Source organism: Panthera leo, chromosome E1 (assembly GCF_018350215.1).
Source record: "Panthera leo isolate Ple1 chromosome E1, P.leo_Ple1_pat1.1, whole genome shotgun sequence".
NCBI lineage: Eukaryota > Metazoa > Chordata > Mammalia > Carnivora > Felidae > Panthera > Panthera leo.
This window is the reverse complement of record NC_056692.1, coordinates 9,449,465-9,464,799: the sequence shown is the minus strand read 5'-3', so window position 1 is coordinate 9,464,799 and position 15,335 is coordinate 9,449,465. Positions and strand designations below refer to the sequence as shown.

Here is a 15,335-nt window from a genome sequence, read left to right as displayed (position 1 = left end):
AAAAAGAAATAATCCAGTGAAGAAATGGGCAGAAGACATGAATAGGCACTTTTCCAAAGAAGACATCCAGATGGCTAACAGACACGGGAAAAGATGCTCAAGATGTTCATCATCAGGGAAATACAAATCAAAACCACACTGAGATACCACCTCACATGGGTCAGAGCGGCTAAAATTAACACCTCAGAAAACAACAGATTTTGGTGAGGATGTGGAGAAACGGGAACCCTCTTGCACTGCTGGTGGCAATGCAAACTGGTGCAGCCACTCTGGAAAACACCTAGCAATAGCACAACTAGGAATTTATCCGAAGGATACAGGAGTGCTGATTCTTAGGGGCACATGTACCCCAAGGTTTATAGCAGCGCTATCAACAAAAGCCAAAGTATGGAAAGTGCCCAAATGCCCACCAACTGATGAATGGTAAAAAAACAAATAAATAATAATACATATACGTACGTGTATATACATTATATATATACAAGGGAATACTACTCAGCAATAAAAAAAAATGAAATCTTGCCATTTGCAACAACGTGGATGGAACTGGAGGGTATTATGCTAAGTGAAAAGTCAGAGAAAGACATATCATATGTTCTCACTTATGTGGAATTTGAGAAACTTAACAGAAGACCACGGGGGAAGGAAAGGGGAAAAAAAAAGTTACAAACTGAGAGGGAATGAAACCATAATAGAGTCTTAAATATAGAGAACAAACTGAGGGTTGGTGGGGGAGTGGGGGCGGGGGGGAGGGCAAAATGGGTGATAAGCATTGAGGAGGGTACTTGTTGGGAATATCACTGCGTGTTTTATGTAAGTGATGAATCATGGGAATCTACTCCAGAAGCCAAGAGCACACTATATACTCTGTGTATTAGCTAACTTGACAGTAAAACTATATTTAAAAAAAAAAACAACAAAAACCACTTGGCCAACATTCCCCTCCTATACACCTGCACAGTGTTCCAGGTGGAAGGGGAAAAACCGACACGGAGGTTCCTGGTGGTGGTAGTATTTGTTTTATTTTGTTTTTCAAAATAGGTGTTGTATGTATGATTTTAGAGCTTTTAAAAGTACCACAGAATACAGGGGCGCCTGGGTGGCTCAGTCGGTTAAGCGTCCGACTTCAGCTCAGGTCATGATCTCGCGGTCCGTGGGTTCGAGCCCTGTGTCAGGCTCTGTGCTGACCGCTCAGAGCCTGGAGCCTGTTTCAGATTCTGTGTCTCCCTCTTTCTCTGACCCTCCCCTATTCATGCTCTCTGTCTCAAAAATAAATAAATGTTAAAAGAAAAAAAAAAAAAAACAAAAAACTACCACAGAATACAAAGAGAAAAATCTCCTCACCCTGGCCCCCCAATTCCTACCCAGCTGTCCTTCCAGAAGGCAACCAAAGTTCCTAGGTTCTGAAGTATCCTTTAGAAATATTCTACATACACAGGGGTGCCTGGCTGGCTCAGTTGGTAATGCACGCAACTCTTGATCTCAGTGCGTTCAAGCCCCATGTCGGGCACAGAGCGTACTTAGAAATAAAAGAAATATCCTACACACACACACAATTCCCCCCATACATAAATGGTAGCACAGTAGATACATACTGTTCTATATGTTGCTTTTATTAATACATCTTCCTCAATGTATCATTCTCATGAGTCCATAAAGAGCTGCTTCATTCTTTCTATTGCTGTGGACTATTCCATGATACGAGCATTCACAAATATTTTATAGATGTTCTCCAGGTAATTCTCATCTGCACCCCTAAGAAATGCTTACATGATCAGTTTCTGAGCTCTCCTCCCAACTCAGACATTTTAAGCAAATAAAGCCATAAATGGAATGGAGAGGCAAAAGGCAAGATCTTAGCTCAAAGTCATCCAATTTTTTTCCAACAGTGGTCCACATGATGAGACGTCCATGTAGTAGGGTGGTGTTGGTGTTTGTATTTTTGGTTTTGTTAATTTTCAGCGATGCGGACTCCCTGAGTTCACCCGTATTCAATGTCCCTCAAACATGATTTGTCCGTGTTTCCCTCGTCAGTAATCCTTCACGATATCCTTGTTTTGATATGTGACTTTAGGGAAGTTTAACTTGAATATCTCAAAAATAAAATAAAGTCAGGTACTATCAGCCCAACGCAAGTGGCAACAAAATCTCAGCAAAATCAGAGAGTAGCCCTCATGGGCATACAACTTTATGGGTCAAAGCAGGCCCCACCCTTGGTCACAAGAGAGGCAGCGTGGAGACCACTATGACTTCCTTCCTCCAAACTTACTCATGAGACACACAGCAATAGTTCAGAACTTTTATTAGTTTTTTTAATTTTTTTTAATATTTATTTTTTGAGAGAGCGAGCACGAGCGGGGGAGGAGCAGAGAAAGAGGGAGACACAGAATCCGAAGCAGGCTCCAGGCTCTGAGCCATTGGCACAGAGCCGCACATGGAGCTTGAACTCACAGACCCCGAGATCATGACCTGAGCGGAAGCCGGACGCTCAACCAACTGAGCCACCCATCCGCCCCTAGAACTTTTTGTTTTTTAACCAGACTCTTTCCTCAACCATCTTAACTGGAAGCCAAATGTAAAAAATACACACGGGAGAAACACTCCAATTCAGTGAGAATGGGGACCCCCCCCCCGAAGCTATCTTTTCAGTCTGCCCCCCACCCCCACACCAGGCAGGGCTCACCAAGATGCCTCTTTTAAAAGAATTCAGTTTAGGGGCGCCTGGGTGGCGCAGTCGGTTAAGCGTCCGACTTCAGCCAGGTCACGATCTCGCGGTCCGTGAGTTCGAGCCCCGCGTCAGGCTCTGGGCTGATGGCTCGGAGCCTGGAGCCTGTTTCCGATTCTGTGTCTCCCTCTCTCTCTGCCCCTTCCCCCGTTCATGCTCTGTCTCTCTCTGTCCCAAAAATAAATTAAAAACGTTGAAAAAAAAAAATTTAAAAGAATTCAGTTTAAAGTTAAGGCTGAAGGGGAAAAGACCTTAGGTGGCAGTTTCAAATTTTACGTTCAGTCTTGAGCACCAAACCTCATTAACTCAGGGTTAGTTACGTTTTTGACACTTGACAGCAAAACAGCAAATCCTGTTCTTCTTCCTTCCACACACCGTAAAAATTCTGTGAAATGTTTCAGAAACACAGTCAAGGTTTTATGTGCAACCCCCTCATATCATAAACATACATAGCCATATTTTAGGTTGAGAATATACTAAAACTAGATGCCATTGTTATAAGTGAGAAGAGCATATTCCATCCGAATTTTATGAATAAACCCCAAACTAGCCTCCTGTATTTTGTAAACAGGCAAGGAAATGTAGTAAAATGAAACTGGTCTATTTAAATTCCTTTTTGAATCTTCCCATATTAAAGTAAAAAAGACACATCAATTTACCCACAGGAAACTTCTGCTACAACAACAAAATGTCAAACACAATCCTCAAAAAAATAAAATAAAATAAAAATCCAATCCCCTCTCACTAGGAACTCCTGGCTTTTGGCCTACAATCTTTGCATAACCAAAATGTACTTGGATAAGTTTTCAAGGTGGCCTAAGCTATCTTGGAAAAAATAGCTAAAAATATACTTCGCTGTGGCAGGACCGCAAATACCTCTTCAGATAAGCCGGAACGAATCCACTGAGGGCCACAACAGAGGGGAAGCCCACATTTCACCAAGGCAGAAGAAGAAATACACTATTCAATTTTATTTTAAATGATCAAAGAATAAAACCTTTTGGTACAGAAGTATGGGATAGGAGAATGGCTTCTGGGACACTGCACATGACAAAATATTAGTTATTAAACTGAGACAAATCAGGTCACACTAATTCTCATAAAGCAGCCCAGCTCTAGTCCAAATCCAAAAGTATTTTAAGCAAGGAGAGGCTAAGGACCACCTGCCTGGATTATCCCAGCCACCTAAGACTCTTGAGACTGGCCTTGACTTCAAGAAAGCGGACCTCCTGAGTCCATCTAAGAGGCCGGTCTCCAGAAGACACTAGGAATCATCTAAGTGGATTCTGTAATTTGTATGAGATCAGAGAGGTGTTGAACTGGACTAAAAGTTCTCCTGTAAAATAAACTAAAGCATTCTTCCCTTTAAAACAACAACAAAGGAGCTACTATGGGGGAATGCCATTAACAGAGTATTTATTTTACTTGTAGCCTCTTTTGACATTATGACATCTCACTTAGAAGGCAGATGAATGGGAGCTAAAGAAAAATGGCCTTTCAGGTTAAACTATCCCACCCCCAATCAAGTACGATATTGAAAGAAACACATTAAAAAGGACATAACTATTTGATTAATCTAAGAATACAGGCATTCAAAAAGTAATTCTTGAACTTAAAAAACAAAAAATGTTGCTTTCACCCTAGAGAAAGGAAGAGTTTCCCAAGACAGCAGTAGTAGAAACACCAATGAGAACTTTGTGGTACAGCTGCACTCTATTGAACTAATTCTCTGAATTGAGCAATATTCATTCCTTCAGCTATAAGAATGAATGATTTCAAAGCCAAAATGGACAACTCTTTGCCAATTCTCTCTTCACAAAAGAGCAGTAATCCAAGGTTAGAAAAATGTTAAGCTTAGATGCTTGACCAAAATTAATAGATAGGAGAATACCTAAGGAGAATAATTTTTAAAGTTACCATTTATTGAGCCTTTGTTACATCCTAGGCAGTATACTAAGAGCTTGGCCGACAAGCAACTCACCTAAAACACTAGTTCCATTATTATCCCTCATTAAGGCTTGCGAGAGCCTAAGTAACTCTCAACGTAATTTTTTTTTCTAACTCAGAGACAGATCTCTCAAAGATCATGTTGTGCTGCCTCCCCTTTGACCCACTACCAGAGACTACTAAAGGTTATGAAGCAAAGTAAAATAAAGCTAATGAACACACTCTATTTCTAGGGCATATACCAAAATAAAGTAGAAAAAAAGCAACTGACTTAAAATTTACTGAATGTTAAGGGAACCTGGGTGGCTCAGTCGGTTGAGTGTCTGACTCCTGGTTTCGGGTCAGGTCATGATCTCACTGTTCCTGAGTTCAAGCCTCTACATTCTCTCTCTCTCTCTCTCTCTCTCTCTCTCTCTCTCTCAAAAGTAAATAAATAAACACTAAAAATAATTATTGAATGCTATACAAAAAACAAAGCCACCAGACACATGTGAGGGGCAGGGACCATCTCGGTTTTGCTCACATGGCCTCCCCAGCACCTGACAATGCGTGGCTCTCAACAACACCCATTCCAACAGCAAAACAGCAAGTCCTATTCTTCCTTCCACACACCGCCCCCCAAGCCTCTCAGCCTTCTCCATCTCTACTACCCTACCCCCCATCATGTCATGCTACAAGAAACTCCTAACTGGACTTCCCACTTCAATACTTTTCTGTACTCAAAAGGCCGTATGATCTTTTTCAGCCATAAAGCAGAACACATCACTCTTCTGCTTAAGACTCCCCAGGGGCTACCATGCACTTCAAATAAAATCCCAACTACTCACTATGGCCCACAAGGCCCCACCTGATCTGGCCTGCTTCCTCTCCCGATGGCTCAGTAAGCCCCAGCAACATGAGCTTCCTTCCAATGCCTTCATCCCGAGCCAAGACCTTCCTTGCCTCAGGCCTTTGTCCTTCTTTACTCTCTGCCTGGAATGCTCTTCCCGGCTCATTCATGGGGCTGACTCCTCATCAAACTTACGCTTTCAGTTCAAATGTCATCTTCTCAGGCCATGCCCAACCACCTTATAAGGTGGCTTCCCATCAGTTACTCTCAACCACAGAAGCCTTTGTGTTTATAGATTAATCACAATTTGAAATGGATCTGTTTTACTTCATTGTAGTCTGTCTCCCTCCACTAGATATAAACTCTCTGATTCCCTATCATATTTTCTCCTACCATATTTTTTAACAAAAGAAATAAAAAACGGAGAGAACTTATTTGCAAAGTTTGAAAACCTACTGAAGAACATAAAAAAGTCTATTCGAACAAAAGAAGAGGAAGTACATAAAGTCAAGCTTCCAAAATTAACCTACAAATTCAATATTCCTGATCAATATTCAGCATTCCCCATAAAAATCTCAGCAAGATGTCTTTTTGAACTTCACGGAATAATCTAAAGTTCATCTGGGAAGACACAATTGCCAGAATTGTCAAAGTCTGAAAAAAACAGAGCGATGAACAGGTGACTAATCCTGTCAGTATTAAAATCACAAAACAATAGTAATTTAAAGGATATGGTATATACAACAAGAGATCCAGAATGTAATAAATTGGAAACAGTTCCAAACATGTTTAGTAAATGACAAAAGCTACAAATATAATCAGTGGGACAAAGGATGAATTATTCACTAAACGGTGCTGACACAACGGGCTATCTGGGGGAGAAAACAGGCACACATATGCCCCCCCAAAATATAGATCTCTACCTCACTTCCTATACCAGAAATAAATTCCAGATGGATCAAAAAATTAGAAGTTAATAGGAAATTTTTTAAAAAACATTTAACGATTAAATTAAAATCTGGGGACTTCTTGGTCTTAAAAATATAAAAAGGTATTGGGGTTCCTGGGTGGCTCAGTTGGTTAAGCAAGCCTCCAACTTCGGCTCAGGTCATGATCTCACAGTCCATGAGTTTGAGCCCCATGTCAGGCTCTGTGCTGACAGTTCAGAGGCTGAAGCCTGCTTCAGATTCTGTGTCTCCCTCTCTCTCTGCCCCTCCCCTGCTCATGCTCTCTGTCTCAAAAACAAATAAAAACATTAAATATATGTATATATATACATACATATACATATATATACATATATATACATATATATACATATATATACACGTATATATACACATATATGTATATATACATACATACATATATATGTATATATATGTGTATATATGTATATATACATACATACATATATATATACGTATATATATGTATATATACATATATATACGTATATATACGTATATATATAGTTTGAAGTCTTCTCAATCATGTGCCTCAGTCACTCAGTTCTTACAACAGCCAACATTACCAGTTTCTTGGGTTTCATTTGAGAAATATCCTATAATATACAAGCACATATGTATACATTCTTTTTTTTTTAAGTTTATTTATTTAAGTAATCTCTACACCCAACGTGGGGACCAAACTCACAACCCTGACATCAAGAGTCACATGCTTTTCCAACTAAGCCAGCCAGGCATCCCTATTTTTCCTCTTTAAAACAAGCAGTAGCATGTTATACAATAATATCCCTCATTTATTTTTTTAGTTTAATAGATGGGTGAATATCTTAAATTTTAGAGTAAGATCTCTCTAAACAGAGCATGAAACCCAGAAGCCATATATAGACTAATAATGAAGACACCTAACATTATTATTTACTTACTATGTGCCAGCAAATGTTATTTATATTATCTACATTCTAAAAATAAGGAAACTAAGGCTTAGAGAAGTTAGGTAATGTGCCCAAGGTCACACAGCCAGCAGAGAGCAGGGTTGGATATACTGGACTACATAATAACACAAAAGAAAAGCTGGGGGGCAGTAGAGCACACTTGTGTTTACAGAAAGTGAACCCCTTAATATACAAGGAGCTCTTCAAATCGATCTAAAAAAGACCAATAACTCCATCAAAAAATAACCAAAAGCAGTTTATAAAAGAAATACAACTCCCCTGATTAAAAAATGTCCAACCTCAGTAGCAATTCATAAAAAACCTATTAGAATCACTCCCCCCCCCCCACCCCTTCTTAAATGATCAAAATGTTTTAATTGTAACATCCAGTACTGGCCAGGACTTGGGACATACTCATACACTTGTGTCAATATCCTCCCAAATCTACGCTATTCATTTAACAGCAATTCCACTTTTGGAATCTATCCTACAAAGCTGCTTGCACAAGTATACAAAACAAATACACACAAATAATTCACCTCAGCTTTGTTTTTCTGGGGGGTAGAAAACCCAACTAGCTATAAATTGAGTAAAGAAATCATAGTATTTTTCATAAGTGAAATACTATGTAGCCATTAATGACAGAAGTACCTCTAAATATACCAACATGCAACAGAAGTATATAAAAGAACGATATGTTACGATCCCATAATCGTACAGGAAACTGCGCGCACACACACACACAAAAATCGAAAGAATATGCAACACTTAGAAGATTTTTATCTAGGAAGTGGTACTTTCAATTTCTCTATATACTTCTACATTACACTTCTGTAAAATAATGTATTGCTTATAATAGATGAAAGACAAATATTCTAAAATAACACATCCTCCTGCACTCACTGAAATGGTTTTATGTGAATATACAGCAACTTCTTCCACCCTTTCCCTCCTGCTCTGTTCAGTTCCATCCTCCTCTCTCTCCCCCCACTTCCCCCCCAACACATACACACCCACACACATAGAGTTAATGGACTATATACTCCCTACATCTGGTATATTACACTGTGTATATTTTAGGCTGTAACTCCTAGAAAGCACAAGTTTTGGTTTCCTTCCAAATACATAAAAGTTATTGTAATTCTAAACTGAATTAAAAGAAGTTAATCAAAAGTAATACAAAGTTAAACATCTTTGAACAGGAGTTCAAAGACATGATGATTACAATTTAAAACAAACATTTCAAATTATACAATCTATACAAATCTATATGCTATTGCCAAGGGAAATGAACTGTCTAAAACAGATTGCTCTGATTCTGAACTGTGTACGACAACTAAAAGGTCAAGAAAAGAGTCAGTTAAACAGAAGTATGGGGGGAGAAGGAAACTGTAATCAGAAAGATGACCCTCAAAACCAAACAGTGAAATTTTCCAAGAAAAGTGTAATCTCAACTTACTCTGGTTTGATATCAGTTTATTCAAATATAACCAAACAAACAAAAACAGAAAACCCAGCCCAAGTTTTATTCCTCAAGTAGACACTGGGTGGGGGGATCAAAATTATTTGGTCATCTCAACTTTCCTCCTCCTTTGCCCTTGACTAGTCTACTTAAAGATTTAATTTTTGATATACAGCTAATCAGTACTATTCTTTCAAAGGGAACCCGTCAAAGATATTCTATAATCCTAAAAACAAACTAACCCATATTCCTAATTCAATTTTTTTCCTACCAGGGAACCATTCCAAAAGTCCCTGCATATATAAATTAACATATTCTTATTCTAACATTATGTGGGAATACAAATAGTCAGATGAACCAATCCCATCTTTACTTTCTCTTTCTCCCCAAAATCCCAGTAAACCAACAAAAATATTTTTTTTAAAGAAATGCTTTGATAATTCATGAGTTACAGACATTTTTTTCTCACTGACACTGGTAAACTTCTACCTGTTTTCAAAAAAAAATTTTTTTAACGTTTTATTTATTTTTGAGACAGGGAGAGACAGAGCATGACCAGGGGAGGGTCAGAGAGAGGGAGACACAGAATCTGAAACAGGCTCCAGGCTCTGAGCTGTCAGCACAGAGCCCGACGCGGGGCTCGAACTCACGGACCGCGAGATCATGACCTGAGCCGAAGTCGGCCGCTTAACCGACTGAGCCACCCAGGCACCCCAACTTCTACCTGTTTTTAAATTTATGTAAACTATTCATCAAGTTCCCACATGTGTATCAATCAGCTTCTTCAACAACCCTACCAAGGAACTCTAGCAGCTAGGTTTTTTATGCATTCAACAGATTTCAATTACACACTTCCTGGGTGCAGTGTTATTCCAGGAGTAGGGGCAGACATGAGATACAGACATGCTCCCAATGAGCTTATGGTATAGCAGGGATTAAATGGACATGTACATAAATAACTATGATATTATACCAGAGGCATAAGCAAAGCATTAAGAACTTCCAGAATGAAAAATACACATCTTTGAAGAAGAGGGAGTAGGAGGGAGACTTCCTGGCTGAAGTAACATGTGATTAAACGCTCAAAAAATAGGCAGAGTTTAGATGTGGTAGATTTCAGAAGAGTAAGGCACGTTGGCAAAATAGGCATATTATCTAACAGCCCAAATGGAATAAATATGGCATGCTTCAGTATTCATGTGAGGATACCAGTTGAAAAAGAATATGCTTCCTCCTCTAAAATAAGTTTTATGGCGTAAGTACCTACGGAAAACTAATACTTCATGTGCACTTTTCAACAGCATTAAGGATACAGTTCAGGAGCACCTGGGTGGCTCAGCCAGTTGAGCGTCCAACTCTTGACTTCAACTCAGGTCATGATCCCAGGGTTGTGGCATCAAACCCCATGTTGAGCTCCATGCTCCGTATGGAGCCTGCTTGGGATTCTCTCTCTGTCTCCCCCCACCCTGCTCGTGCTCTCTGTAAAAATAAAATAAATCTTAAAAAAAAAAAAAATACAGTTTATGTTCACGCTATTTATCTAAGCTTTTATTTAACAACTGTCCCTTATACTTAAAAAAAAAAAAATTTAATGTTCATTCATTTTTGAGAGAGAGAGAGAGAGAAAGGGGTCGAACGAAGAAGGGGCGCACACACACACACACACACACACACACACACACACAGAAAGACACAGAATCCAAAGCAGGCTCCAGGCTCGGAGATGTCAGCATCTGTGTCTCGAACTCGTGAATTGCCAGATCATGATCTGAGCCAAAGTCAGATGCTTAACAGACTGAGCCCACCCAGGCACTCTCCTTATACTTTAAAAAGAAAAAATCCAAGGGTGCCTGGGTGGCTCAGTCGGTTAAGCTTCTGACTTCGGCTCAGGTCATGATCTCATGGTTTGTGGGTTTGAGCCCTGCGTCGGGCACTGTTCTAACAGCTCAGAGCCTGGAGCCTGCTTCAGATTCTGTGTCTCCCTCTCTCTCTCTCTCTGCCCCTCCCCTGCTCGCTCGCTCTCTCTCTCTCTCTCTCTCTCTCTCTCTGTCTCTCAAAAATAAACATTAAAAGAATTAAAAAAAAGAAAAAGAAAAAGGAAAACATCCAAAAGTTTGAAAGTGAAGCAAGCAATAGCTAATTTATAAAATAATTTAACCTGTTTGGATCTCAGAAGTACTGAATCATTGACATAATAAAATTTCTACTACTATAATACTCAAGTTCCATGAAATATCACTAGGTCCAGATAATCTCAAGGACATTTTTGTTTACGAAGATATTCAATCACAGCAGATTCAAAATTAAGCAAACTAAATATTTCCCGGTGATCTTATTACTGATGTAGATCACTACTAATTTTTTTCAACCTATATTTTCATTGAAGAAATTTAAAGTTAAGAAATAGCTTAAATTCAAGACCTAAGGTGAATAAACAATCTCTCATTTCCCATCCTCCCTGATTTTTGTCTTAACCAAGTGTCAATCATCACACTGAATCATCCCATGGACAAGATAGTGTAAAGGAATGAGCCCTACACACTGGATGCCAGGGGATTGGATTCTACCACTGCCCAGCTACAACAATGCAGGCAAATCACTTCACTTCTGTGGCCCTCAGTTTACACATGAGTAAAAGAGGTAAAACTAGATAACCTATGACTCTATCTCCTAGAATTCTATAAATTGTTAGCATTTTATTTGAACCAATTTACATTTTTTTTGAGATCACTTTTTTTTTAATTTTTTTAACGTTTATTTTTGAGAGAGAGTGACAGAGTGCAAGCAGGGGGAGGGGCAGAAAGAGAGAGAGGGAGACAGAATTTGAAACAGACTCCAGGCTCTGAGCTGTCTGCACAGAGCCCAACATGAGACTCGAACTCACAAACTGTGAGATCATGACCTGAGCTGAACTGAACATGACCACACGCTTAACCGACTGAGCCACCCAAGTGCCCCGAGATCACTTTTAAGTAAAAGTAACACAACAGTAGCACACATGGAGGAATCAAACTGAAGAATTCCGTAGGAACACTCACGTGACTTTGTATGATCTGACTTTCAAATGCAAAGAGAACAAACAAACAAACAAACAAAGTATGTTGTAGCTTAAGACTATCCACATAATATTTTGACCACACAAGCTTCTGGGGTAGAAAAAAAAATGGCAGAAGAACAGTAAAAATGTTCAAGGAAAACCACCACCACAAGAATACCAAATAAAAAACAGATGCCCTTATACCATTATTGCTACATGACAGAAGCTTTTCATAGCTTTTCAATACTCCTAGGTCCTGACAGAAAAGGAAATACACAAAATGTTTTGACTACCAGTCTAAATGTACTTCTTGCATCCTCAAACCTGAAAAGGATAAAATATCAGGCAATCTAGAGACTGAGTTATTTGTGCACGTAATTGATCTGCTCAGTTTTGTACCTTTACAGCATTTGCTAATGTACCCTGAACATAAAAGGCACTTCACACCACTTGAACAAGTGAATGAACTATATATGGATCTCTAATCAGCAAATAAGTCCAGACAGAATAAGTTCCAGTCAAGCTTTACTACTTCTTTGCACGTATTCCGGTAAAATGCAACATCTGAAGTCAGGAAAGACAGAAGTAACGAAATAACACTAGACCTCTATTATTCCCAGGCATCAATAAGAATCTGAAATTGCAATTAAGACAGATCACAAAGTACAATTAAAACTGAGTAACAAAACACACAAACACACACACATACACACACACTAATGAACAGCCTGACATTTACCTACACCAATCCCTGGCCTGTTCAAAAGCCTTTGCTTCCTATGGCAGCAATGGCAAGAAAACCTCACCACTTCCCAAATAAAAATAAGTAAATAAAAAATAAAAAAGGCTTTAAAAAACTTGACTACATTTGCCTGGCTTTGGAACCAACTTTTACTCAATTAAATTCAAAGAAACAGAAGTTAATTTCAAGTATTTTGTTTTAAAAAATTATGTGGGTACACCAAATACTTAAGTTTTACTCTGTGATTTCATCCAACCAGGTATTCACTTAAAAATATGTCTTCCTCAGAGGCCATGAAGGGAATCACAGCTATACAGATATGTCACTGGAGAGAACAGGCCTATTCAGCTAAGTTGTAATGTGAACATGTTTTTCTAATTAGAATACAATGTTTATCCATTCAACAGACATTTGCAGTGTCAATATCCTGCACAGAAAATTATTGTCATACACGGTGCCTTGAATGTAAAGATAAAATCTGAGAAGGGCCTATCCTAACCTCAAGAGGAGATAAAACTGGTACATAAATACCTAAATACAAAGCAGAAAAGTGTGAATGCCATGAGAGATTTGCAGATAAGCATTTCAAGAGTGCAAAGGAAGTTGTCACTACCTCAGGGAAACATAACCCTTTCAACCCGTTTAAAGCAATTTCATAACTATTAACTTTCTTAGGCTCACAGCAGCCAATCCTAGGAGAGTGGATGTTTCCCTACCATCACAGATGAGGAAACTGAAGCACAGAAAGGTCGATCAAGTTCCAAAATGTCACATAGTTAGTAAAAGTGAGAATCAGGACTCTCTGTATTGTCTTTTCTCTGGGGGAGTAGTTCAACATATGGTAAGCCTTTTGTAAAAGGAAAGAGTATTTTGGAATTGCAAGCAATCCCATCCTATGTATGTATGCAAGTATGTGCATATTATTTATATATACGTGTGTTAACCTTGATTTACATTGACAGGTGTGCTTAAAGCAAGGCAACTGTGCACTATAAATATTAAAATGAAGAAATAAACTTCCATCAGGATTTAACAGAATGAGCAAATACAAACAGTATTTCTTTCTCCAACAACTTGTGTTTATTCCTTCGGTGATTTTTACCCATTTCTAAATAAGACTCTAAAACTGTTCTATCTGCTCCTGAGCCAGGGCCACTTGGTTTATCCAATAAATCTTTATGAAAGGGTACATTAAGACAATGTTTTTTAACTATTAAAAATCAAATAATGACATCAGCTCTCCAGCTATGGAAGGGACAATCACATCTGACCTATCAGCAGTAGGTATTGATCAAGATATGTTGAAGGAATGAATGAGTATTTGTTGGCATTTTAAAATCCCGGGCCTGTTGCTCTGGGCTCAGTGTTCGGCCTCCCATCATTGCCTCACCAGGATGCACACAAGGAATGTAAATTTCAATGTAATTAGGATACAATTAGGGAAGCAAATCTGATGCAGCTGAATATACTAATCCCAAAGATTAGAATTACCTATACCACTGCTGTCCAAGGTTAACTGCCATGCGATATCAGGAAAAGACAACTGACCCTTCCTGAGCAAACACTTTTCATAAATAACACTCATTCCCACCCGCACCTTTAATGCACTACACCTAATCCAGTTAAATCGAAGAATTCAGTCTCCTCTCCATTTAAGACCGGTTTCTCAATTAGTTTCTCAAATCCCTCTTCCTCGAAAAACAGAATTCACCGACTTCACATAGTAAGACACCAATAATAAAAGGCAGAAGGTACAGGGTTCAGATCGTTGCCGTCTCCACCACTACCCACCCTTCGCCATTACACCCCGAAGTGGTTTGGTTAGAAGGTGAACTAGTTTGCTCTTCACGCACTTGTCCATCGCTGTCACCCTCCCTAAGCCCTTCCACACTCCCAAGACGGCCACCAACTCCTTCTCAGAGTGAGCCCAGGCCCGCCACCTGTGCCGGCCCCACCTGGGGTCCCCAGGCCCTCCCGGTCTCCCTCAGTCGGCCCGCAGGACTCCGCACGCCCCCTCCCCACAGGACACCCGGCCGGCCGCAGCCCATTCTTCCTCCAAACTCCATAAGCCTCTTCCACTCGCCCAGCCCCAGCTCCGCGCCGCGCCCGACTCGCCCCGGGCGGCCGAGGGGAAGAGGCCGGGCGTCCGCGGCGGGTCCCGACCCACCCGGCCCGCAACGCCCCTCCCCTGGCCGCGAAGCCGTCCCTGCGGCCGGCGCCCCGAGAGCCCTCGGAAGCCCCCCGAGCGAGCGGGGGCCCGGAGGCCGGGGCTGCGGGCGCCGGGGCCTACTCACCGGGAGCTGGCGGAGCGTGGTAGCCGGCGCGCCCCCGGGCCTGCGGAGCAGGACGCGGCCCCGGCGCGCGTCCCTACCCCGGGACCTCGCTCGGCGCGGCGAGCCGGGAGCTCACTCCAGCCGCCGCCGCCGCCGCCGCTGCTGCTTCGCCACCTTGGCCGCCATCTTGACTCAACCCCTCTCCCTCCCCCCCGCCCCGGCTCGGGCGGCCGCGGCTAAGGCGGCTCCGGCGCCGGCTCCTCCTCCTTCCGGAGGGCTGGGAGACCGACTCCCTCCGCTGGCCGAGCGCGGCTCCTACCTCGGCCGAGCTTCCTGGGTCGCCCCACGCCAGGTCCCCTTAGGTCTCCCCTCGGCCTGGCGGCGGCGGTCCCCTCGAGCCCAGACGGGCCGGGGCCGCGC

General features: G+C 41.0%; 1 protein-coding gene across 16 annotated transcripts in view; it reads right to left on the bottom strand.

The window, feature by feature from the left end:
• Positions 1-15,335, bottom strand: part of NCOR1 (nuclear receptor corepressor 1) — a 159,644-nt gene that overhangs the window by 144,025 nt on the left and 284 nt on the right. For 15 of the 16 annotated variants that reach the window (XM_042917443.1, XM_042917445.1, XM_042917454.1 and 12 more), the window contains exon 1: positions 14,937-15,107. The exons of the other annotated variant lie outside the window; for it this stretch is intronic. The gene's annotated coding sequence lies outside the window, so the exon portion shown is untranslated. Of the gene's footprint in view, positions 1-14,936; positions 15,108-15,335 lie in introns of those variants that run through there. 16 annotated transcript variants of the gene reach the window in all.